A 9781-nucleotide genomic window follows, 5' to 3' on the forward strand; every position below is an offset into this window, starting at 1 on the left:
AGGGTCATTGGCATCATGTCCCGTCGTGAGATCCCCCCAACTTGTTGGCAACGAATACAAGCTTTAATGAATGTATGTGCATCTTTAAAAATAGAGGGCCAGAAAAAACCGCTTTGTAGAACCCGGTGCCCTGTCATTTTAGCACTAAAATGCCCTCCATATGCATATGAGTGGTAATGTCGAAGAATGTATTCTTGTTCTGTGTGTGTTACACATCGCCTAATCACTTGATCCGATCCAATTTTGAAAAGATCTGGGTCCTCCCATATGTAGTATTTTGTTTGAGAGTGGAAGAACCTCCTTTGTTGAGCATTCCAATATGATGGAGTTTCCCCTGTCACAAAGTAATTCACTAAATTAGCAAACCATGGTATAGTTTTGACAACAAGAATATGCTCATCCGGAAAGTTTTCTTGAATAACTTCCGGTGAGTTATCATTATTAGTTATTCTAGATAAATGATCCACCACAACATTTTCGGAACCCTTTTTGTCCCGGATTTCAAGATCAAATTCTTGAAGAAGAAGGATCCATCTAATGAGACGTGGTTTGGCATCCTTCTTTTCCAAGAGGTGGCGGATGGCACTATGGTCGGTAAAAATTACAACTTTAGACCCCCAAATGTAGGATCTAAACTTGTCTAGTGCAAACACGACCACAAGCAACTCTTTTTCAGTAGTAGTGTAATTCAATTGTGCATCCGAAAAAGTTTTTCTTGCATAACATATTGCAACAGGTTTTTTATTCACCCGTTGTCCCAAAATTGCTCCTACCACGTAATCACTCGCATCACACATAATTTCAAAATGTAAAGTCCAATCGGGTGATTGCAAGATAGGAGCTTCAACAAGTTTGTTTTTTAAAATGGTGAATGCTTCAAGAAATGCTTTATCAAAGAAAAATGGTGCATCTTTTAAAAGTAGATTGCAAAGAGGTTTTGAGATTGCACTAAAATTCTTGATAAATCTTCGATAAAAACCGGCATGTCCAAGAAAAGAATGGATGCCTTTTACTGAAGTGGGTGGGGGAAGAGTAGAAATAATTTGTACTTTAGCCCGGCCAACTTCAAAACCACGCTCGGAGACGACATGGCCAAGCACAATTCCCTCTTTTACCATGAAATGACTCTTCTCCCAACTTAAAACCAGGTTAGACTCAATACAACGTTTTAAAACTTTTTCTAATTGGTCTAAGCATGTCTCAAAAGAAGATCCAAAAATATAAAAAACATGCATGAAGATTTCTAATGCGTCCCCCACAATGTATGAAAAAATAGTCATCATACATCTTTGAAATGTGGTGGGGCCATTACACAAGCCGAATGGCATCCTTCGGAAAGCAAAGGTGCAATAGGGACACATGAATGTGGTTTTGGATTGATCCTCGGGGTGGATGGAAATTTGATTATACCCCGAGTATCCATCCAAAAAGCAATAAAACTTTTTCCCGGACAAATTTTCAATAATCTGATCAATAAAAGGGAGATGGAAATGGTCCTTTGATGTTGCAACATTGAGTTTGCGATAGTCGATGCAAACTCTCCATCCGGTGACCGGTCTTGTTGATATCTTCTCTCCATATTCCGTGTCTACCACCGTAATTCCTGACTTCTTTGGTACTATTTGTGTCGGGCTCACCCAATTACTATTAGATATTGGGTATATAATACCCGCATCAAGCCATTTCAGCACCTCCTTTTTAACAACTTCTCGCAGATTCAGGTTGAGCCTTCGTTGTGCATCTCGTGATGGCTTTGCTCCAGCTTCAGTGATGATTCGATGCGTACATGTGGCTGGACTAATTCTCTTCAAGTCTGCTATGGTCCATCCAATTGCTCCCTTGTACTTGGAAAACACCTTCAGTAATGCTTCCTCCTGTGGACCTGTCAAATCAAAAGATATGATAATTGGTAAGTTCTCGTTGGATCCTAAAAAAGAGTATTTAAGGTGTGAAAGAGGAGTTTTAAGTTCAAGAGTGGGTGGCTCCTCCAAAGACGACTTAATTGGGTCCGAAAAACTTGTTGCCAAATTTTCAACTTGATGACTCCATGGTGGCCTCCCTTACTTAATAGTATTTTCAAATGCACTACAAGAAAAAGACCCTTTTACGACGTGCAAACCACGACACTTGTTGATTTATGTTACACAAAAAAGAGTGACATTAAAAAAGTCTCATCTCTTCAAAAAATTGAAGGATAGAGGACATGCATTATTGTGTTCCCTTAAATTAGTGTCTAAAAAAAACACGGAGGGCACCTATAATAAAATGCGCGTCGTCTAAGGATGTCGCTTTATATTTTTTAATGGAACGCGCGTTCCATCCTTTAATAGTAGGGGGAAATGAAATTCTGAAAAAATTTAAAAACCCCGCCTTCCTTTTTTTTCTCCTTTCCCTCTTGCCCAAATTATGGACGCTCTTTCCTTACTGCCGCCTACTTCTTCCCTCATTTACTTCTACCCACTGGAACCACCATATCTCCCACTCGATGTTGAAATTGTTAGAAAAAGCCCTAATTATACTCTCAAGTCTCAATATTAGGAATGCAAATCTTGATTCTCGTTTGTTTCAGATTCCCCATAGATAAATCGAAAAACACACAGACGAAGAACCGTTACTTTGCTCCATTAGCTTCCCGATTGCATCTCGTCATCACCTTTGAAACTTCTGCATTAGAGACCCAGGTAATCAATTTATTTTTCGTTTCTTCACATATCTTTTTCTAGTTTTGAATGATTTGGGGGTTCCTATGTAAAAATTTGGACCGTATCCTGCAAAAAAATTGGACATGTTTGAATAGAAAGCGAATCTGAATCTAGCACTCTCGATATGATTATCAGGCTCAAAGGAGTGGGCGTCGTTAGGAAGGTCATCATGGGTCGCTAAGGGTGCTAAACACCGCCCGCTATCTTCCGACAAAGGGGTCGCCAACCAAGTCTCGCCAACATCTTAACGAGAAGAGAGAGAGAGAGAGAGGAGTAAAGATGTTCAGGCCTTCATTGTCGTAACTTCCATCCCTAAATCGACTTATGGTCATCTGCTTTTTTTTACTTCTCGATTTATTATATTAATCTATTGTGCATCTCTATTGTTTCTGTTTTTGTTCATATTTCAATGAATTATCAACTCCTATACTCCATTTTTGTGATTTATGTGTTTGATTTCTGCAATTTACCTTTGTCTTTCCATGGTGTTTAGACGAACACCAAGTGTTTGATGAAATTCCCCATATATAATTACGTCTTTAGCACCTCTTACATATGTTTTATGAAGTGAGAAATGCTTCATTTGATCATATTCACATGTATCTTTATGTTTTTAATAATTTGTGCTCTGTGCCACTATATGACTGTGTTTGATTTCTGCAATTTAGGGCACATTTGGTTTGTGATTTATGTGTTTGATTTCTGCAATTTAGGGCACATTTGGTTTGTGTTTAACCAATGGATGGAATTTAGTTCCATTAATACCCCTTTGTACGTATAACGATTAACCAAAAATCTAAAATTAACTATTTTTTGTGCAAATAATTTTTCAGTCAAAGGCAAATTCGCAAAGAAAAGCTGCAGCCAAGGCACACCACTAAAAGGAGTTGTAGTGATTTTGTGTTTTGAATAATTCTTGATGATGAATTAGTGTGGCCATTGGCCATGTTATATTTTATTTTTTGCTTGTAACTCTTTGATTTTCAACCATGAGAAATGGTAATGCGTTTTCTTAGTTTTTTTTTTCACATAAAACGAAATTCAAAAGTTGAGATTTGCTACAAGATAATTGTTTGGTGTTGTTTCTATTATGAGTTTTACTTGTTTTTGTTACTACCTTCATTATTCTTGTATCGATCCCATAAGGTTTGATCAAAATTTACTTGTAGTGTAACTTTTTGAATCAACAAATCAAATAGGGAAAAACAAGAACTGATATTAAATTGAAAATCATAACCATTAGGTTTGATCATAATTAACATGTAGTGTAACCTTTATTGCTGTCTTCTTTGTTAATTGTCTCTATAAGTTCTTCCAGTTTGCTAGGCATAGTTTGTAATATTGATAGGGTCAATTTATAAAGGTCAGTCCTGTCCTCCCATGGTTCTAGCCCACCAGGGATTGAAACCGACTGCAATAGATCACTATAACCATCATTTTCTAGTGCATTGCTTGTCACCTGCTTGTGAGTGACCTCTGTGTTTACAACTGTAACTTCATATGCTTGATTTTTTCTCTGTTTGTAGTTTGAAGCTGCTTGGCGTGCAGGAAATTAGGATTTCTCTCTACTGTCCATGGACACTAATTCTCCTAAGCCAAGTCAACGGATCAGAAATAGCCATTTCAACCAAAGGCTACACAGAGGGATTTCCACAAGGGAGATGTGAGCGAATTTAACCTGAACCCCTAAAGAATCTAAGCAGGTACTGACGAATTTGTGTTATAGTTGGAACTTGGAAGATGTGAACTTGAAATCTACTACCTATTTGCTTCACTTTCCTTTACTATTTCTCTTTCTTTTTTATGTTTTCGTCACCAAATATTTTAGCTAACATGTTATTTATTAATTTTTTTTAAGGTTTTTTTATTGGATTTTTTTTGAAACAGGTAAAGGACGGACTGTATATGACATCTCATTTTCCAGATTGCAGTTCTCATTGAAATAGGTTACTCAAATATCACTCTATTTTACTATTGATATTGGATTCATGGAAGTAACTTTGAATGTTTTGTCGCCATCTGGTAAATTGTGTGCTTGGTCGCCATCTGGTAAATAATTAGCAACTGCAAGTTTTGATGCCACCTCTTTCAATGTGTATCCACTTTAGATGTACTGCTCACCTCATCATTCTAATGTTGTTCTGTTTATGTTACTTATCAACCAAATGTTTATATCTTATAAATGGATGATAATTAGTTGTTAATTTGTATAGGGGACATTCTACTTATAAAGCGGTTTAATGTTTCTTGCTTCAGACTATGGAGGGTAGGAGGAGTGCATATCGAGCCATTGTTCAAGCACATCCTTCTCATTTGAACAATATATACTTGGCTACCCAGGTTTTTATGTTTTTTCATTTCTTTGACTTGGACCATATATGTCAATTTGTTAACCAAATCGAGACAAATTATATTAGCTTTATGAATAATTAATCATACATAAAGTTTATAAAAATAAGCATTCTACTAATATTTAAACAGAATATACTAATGAGGATGATACCCGTTGTCTTGTCATATTAATTGCTTATTACGACTTCACAAGATACTTCCTATTACAGCATTGTACATTGAGAAATCTACCTGATTATAGCAATGCCATGTAGAAAGAAATTGAGTACAATGTCTTAATAAAAAAATTGAAAAAAGAATGCTTTGTAATAGAAAGAAATTCCAATAGGATGCTATAGTAAGCATATAAATGAAAGTATGTTGCTATTTCTCACCAAAACTTACTTTATTTGAGGACTCATATGAGTAAGTTCAAATATTTCTTCTTATTCAATATTGATAAACTATAAATTTGAATCCTGCAGTTGATGATATTGAAGATATAAAGAGACAATAAAAGGCATAATAAGAAAGGAGAATTTACATTTTATGTTTATTTAATGAATATAGCATACTACTCACTGTTAAAGAAATGATCTATTTTTTATAACTGAAACATTATATGCAATTTTTTTCTCAGGTTGGGGTGACAAAGTTCAATACACAGGTGATGATATTGATGAAATCCGTGAAGAATGATCGAATTTTTTTACAGACTTCATTTACCGGTGATATTTTGAATCCACAAACAATATAACAGTGAAATGTTAGGTAACATTTGTCTTTTGATATGTGATGTACAATGTTATTGTTAACTTTGTGAAATATTACGTAGCATCCTCTTTTGACATGTAATGTACATACAATGTTTTTGATAACTTGTTTAACATTTAGATGAAACTGAATGTTTGGTATATGGTATTTTAAATGTTATGCAATGGATTGTATTTTTTGTATATGGTATTTTATTTCTATTATGAAACATTAAATGCAAATTTAATTTAAAAATTAATAAATATATAATTTTTTTTTAACATATAAATTTACGATACGCAAAAATGTGTGTCATCTTCATTTATGACATGGCCTTTCTTGACAGGGGTTTTAATGATACGCATTGTGTGTCACAAATGTGCGTCGTAAATGCGCGTCGTCTATAGACGACGCGCAAAAGCGTGTCGTCTCTCGTTATGACAGGGCCTTTCTTGACACGCATTTGCGCGTCGTCTGAGCGTTTTACGACACGCATTGCGCGTCGTAAAAGGCTGTTTTTCTAGTAGTGATGCTTCCTCAACCATCTTGATGTCTTCCAAGTCTAACACTTCGTCCCTGTCATTAGAAAGAAAAAGCTCCAACAGATCGGAGTGTAAGATTTTGGGAGTGAATTGATGCACTAAGTCATCAAACACATCCACCCGATAACATTCATAATCTGATAGTGAGTTAGGAAATGTATTAAACACATTAATTCTAAGTTTTCTATTTCCAAAAGAGATATCCATGGCACCCGTTCTACAATTAATTTGTGCATTTCTTGTTGCCAAAAAACGGGCGACCCAAAATAATAGAAGGTTGACATTCTTTATAGGTGCTTTCAGTGTCATGCACAAGAAAATGAACCGAGTAATAGAAATCTTCCACCTTAATTATGACATCAGATAATATAGCCCGGGGAATTTTTGTTGATTTATCGACCAATCGTAAAATAAGATCAGTTTGTTCCAAAGTGCCTAAATTATGTTGATCAAAAATATTTCCCGGAATTATATTAATGCTAGCTCCAAGATCAAGGAGTGCCTTTTTGATGTTAATGTTACCTAAGGTAACATAAATTAAAGGTGCCTCGGGATCCTTAAGCCTGGGTGGAAGTTTATTTGATATTATGGAACTCGCATGCTCAGTTAAATCAATCTTTTTAGGGAGGTGTGATTGGAGTTTGCGTTTTTGGACACACAAATCCTTTAAAAATTTTGCATAAGACGGCACCTACTTAATAAGTTTGACTAATAGGATATTTATTTTAACTTGACTAAATAGATCTCACATGTCTTCCATTTTCGGCCCTCGCTTCCCGAAAGGGAAGGATGTCAGTTTCTCTAAAGCCGAAGGGTATGGTGCGGTATTAACCTCCACACCATGCTCCCCAACTTTAGAGTCATCTTTACCCTTAACTACTTTTTGTTTTTTCGGATTGTAAACCTTTCTCAAACTCTTCTTTTTCATCAAAGATGACTTCAGTGTCACTGTCATTATCTACGGTAGGAGCACTTACCTTGTTGTCAACCTTTTTCCCACTACGGAAGGTGATTACCTCGTTCACTTGATGTTCCTTACCCGATCTTTGGTTGTGGGATGGGTTGACTGTGGTGGTACTTGGGAACTTACCATCTTCTCTTTTCCCAATTTGCTCCGCTAGTTGAGGAATTTGGTTCTCGATAGCAACTATGGACTTTGAATTTGTATCAACTTTCTGGTATGTTTGAGTTATGAACTCCATGATTTTGTCCAACTTGTTGCCATCACTTTCCTCCTTCTTTGATGTTCCACCTTGGTTAAAGTTGCACTGCTGGAACTATTTTGGCTGATTTTGGTTTTGGTAACTCCCTTGACGGTTGTTGTTGTTGAAATTCCCATTGTTGTTGTAGTTCCCGCATTGGTTGTAGTTATGATTGAATGATCGTGGACTATATTGGAATTGACTATAGCCATGCACTTGATTGATTTCCTCTTGACTTCTCATGCACTCATCTGCAATGTGTCTTGAATCTCCACAGCTTACACATACCTTCTGTCCCTGCGAAAAAAACACACCTTTCTCTTTACCTAGACTAGAGATTAGTAAGTCAAATTTTTTATTTAAAGAATTAATATCATATTTGACTTCATTTTTCCAGTTTTTCTCTAGTCCAACTGAAGCAGCAGATGAAACTGGGGTGTCCCGTTTCTTAGCTGAGAAATTGGTTTTTGAACCATGGCTCAACTGTTCCAAGAATCGCCAAGCGTCTTTACTATCTTGCATCATAATAGTGCCGCCAGACGAGGCGTTAATCATGGTTTGATTGGCAGTGTCCACTCCATCATAAAAGAAACGTACAAGTTGCCAACGGGGAAATTCATGACGGGGACATGAACGCAACAATTCCTTGAGGCATTCAAATGCATCATGAAATTCTTCATTGGGTTTTTGTGAAAAATCTTGTATTGCTTTCCTTATTTCCGTTGTTTTACTAGCAGGGTAAAACTCTTGCAAAAATTTAGTTTTTAATTTCTCCCAAGTAGTAATACTATGGGGGCAAGAGAAGTGAACCAATACTTTGCATTTTCTTTTAAAGTGAACCGAAATAAGTGAAGTCTAAAGGAATCTCTATTAGTTCCTCGCGGAGTATTCGCGTTAGCAATTGCAAGGAAATTATAGAGGTGATTGTATGGATCATCGGTTTTATGGCCTCTAAAGACGGGTAAGACACTAATTAGTTGTGGTATTAATTCCACCTGATGCTCATTTCCTTCCACGAAGAGTATAGGTAATGCATCATCATACTCTCCCGGCTGAAAATGAGACGCCACAGATTGTCTATTAGGTTACGGAAAGTCAAGATGAGGGAATTGGTTACCTTCGTTGTAGTATCCTCCATTTGCATTGTTAAATCTACCATTTGGATTCCTTCGGTATTGATTCCCAAAGCCTTGATCGATGTCATTGTTGCCACCGTTGTGGAAATTCTGGTTGTTCTAGTTGTTGTAATTGCCGTTTCCACCCTGATTGCCTTGATTCCGCATATTACCACCGTTGTGGTTCTGATTCCAACCAATTCCATTTTCACTTCCATCATCAAAATCCCATTCATCCTCGTTACCGCCATTACCACCATTACCGAATTGAGGACCAAAATTTCTAGGATTTTGGTTCTGATTTCTAACATTACCACCGTTGTGGTTTCCTCCATTATCTCCCATATTTTGTGCCCAATTTCCTCCGTTTTTACCGTTTTGGCCACGGTTGTTTCGGTTCGGTTGTGGCTGTACTGGTTGGATGATTGGTGCACCAACATTGTCGTTGTTTCCATTGTTCCCATTGTTGTTGTTTGGGAATTGAGGAGCTACTGGTGGAACTAGTGGTGGAGGATTGTTGACTGCATCCTCATGCCCCTCGACCACATTATCTACACTCATAGTGTTGATGTTCCTTCTGGAGACCCAGCGAGTCGTTCGTTCGATTTTCGAATCAAATGCAAGCGGTGAAGAGCGTCCGCTATATCTTTTATGCATGCACCTGTGTGCCTCCACAACAAAATTAAACCAAACGTGAACTGCAAACAAGAATTGAAAATGAAAGTAAAAGTAAAATACTATAATTAATTAAACACCACAATTCAAGCGCACAATCTCCCCGGAAACGACGCCAAATTTTGACCGACGTCGTTGTCTTAATCAAAAATAACCTCAAAAACCACTAGGGTAAGTAAGGGTCGAATGCACGAGGAGTTTTTGGCCAAACTTTGTGTGAAAATAGTCAACAAAAAATGTGTTATTAGCAATTGTCACGAAAAAAGATTAAAGCAAAGATCAAAAAAAAATCTTGGAAATTTATTAATTAAGACGAAAATCTCAATGAGAAAACTAGAGTACTCCTGGTTTAGTTATGGAAAATTTAGATTCACACACTTTCTTCCCTAGAATCCTAATTCAGATACTTCTATGCAATTGGGGTTTATTAACTTGTAGCACATAGTTTTAGGCACACGATA

The 9781-nt window shown here is 36.7% G+C and overlaps 1 non-coding gene across 1 annotated transcript; it reads left to right on the forward strand.

The window, feature by feature from the left end:
• Positions 1 to 8143: 8143 nt before the first annotated feature.
• LOC145151819 (small nucleolar RNA R71) lies at positions 8144 to 8250 on the forward strand. The gene has a single exon (XR_013732372.1). It is a non-coding gene; the product is annotated as a small nucleolar RNA R71 (small nucleolar RNA).
• The last annotated feature ends 1531 nt before the right edge of the window (positions 8251 to 9781 follow it).

The sequence above is a fragment of the Lactuca virosa genome, chromosome 1, assembly GCF_052849685.1.
Source record: "Lactuca virosa cultivar CGN04683 chromosome 1, Lactuca_virosa_CGN04683_v6, whole genome shotgun sequence".
Classification (NCBI taxonomy): Eukaryota; Viridiplantae; Streptophyta; class Magnoliopsida; order Asterales; family Asteraceae; genus Lactuca; species Lactuca virosa.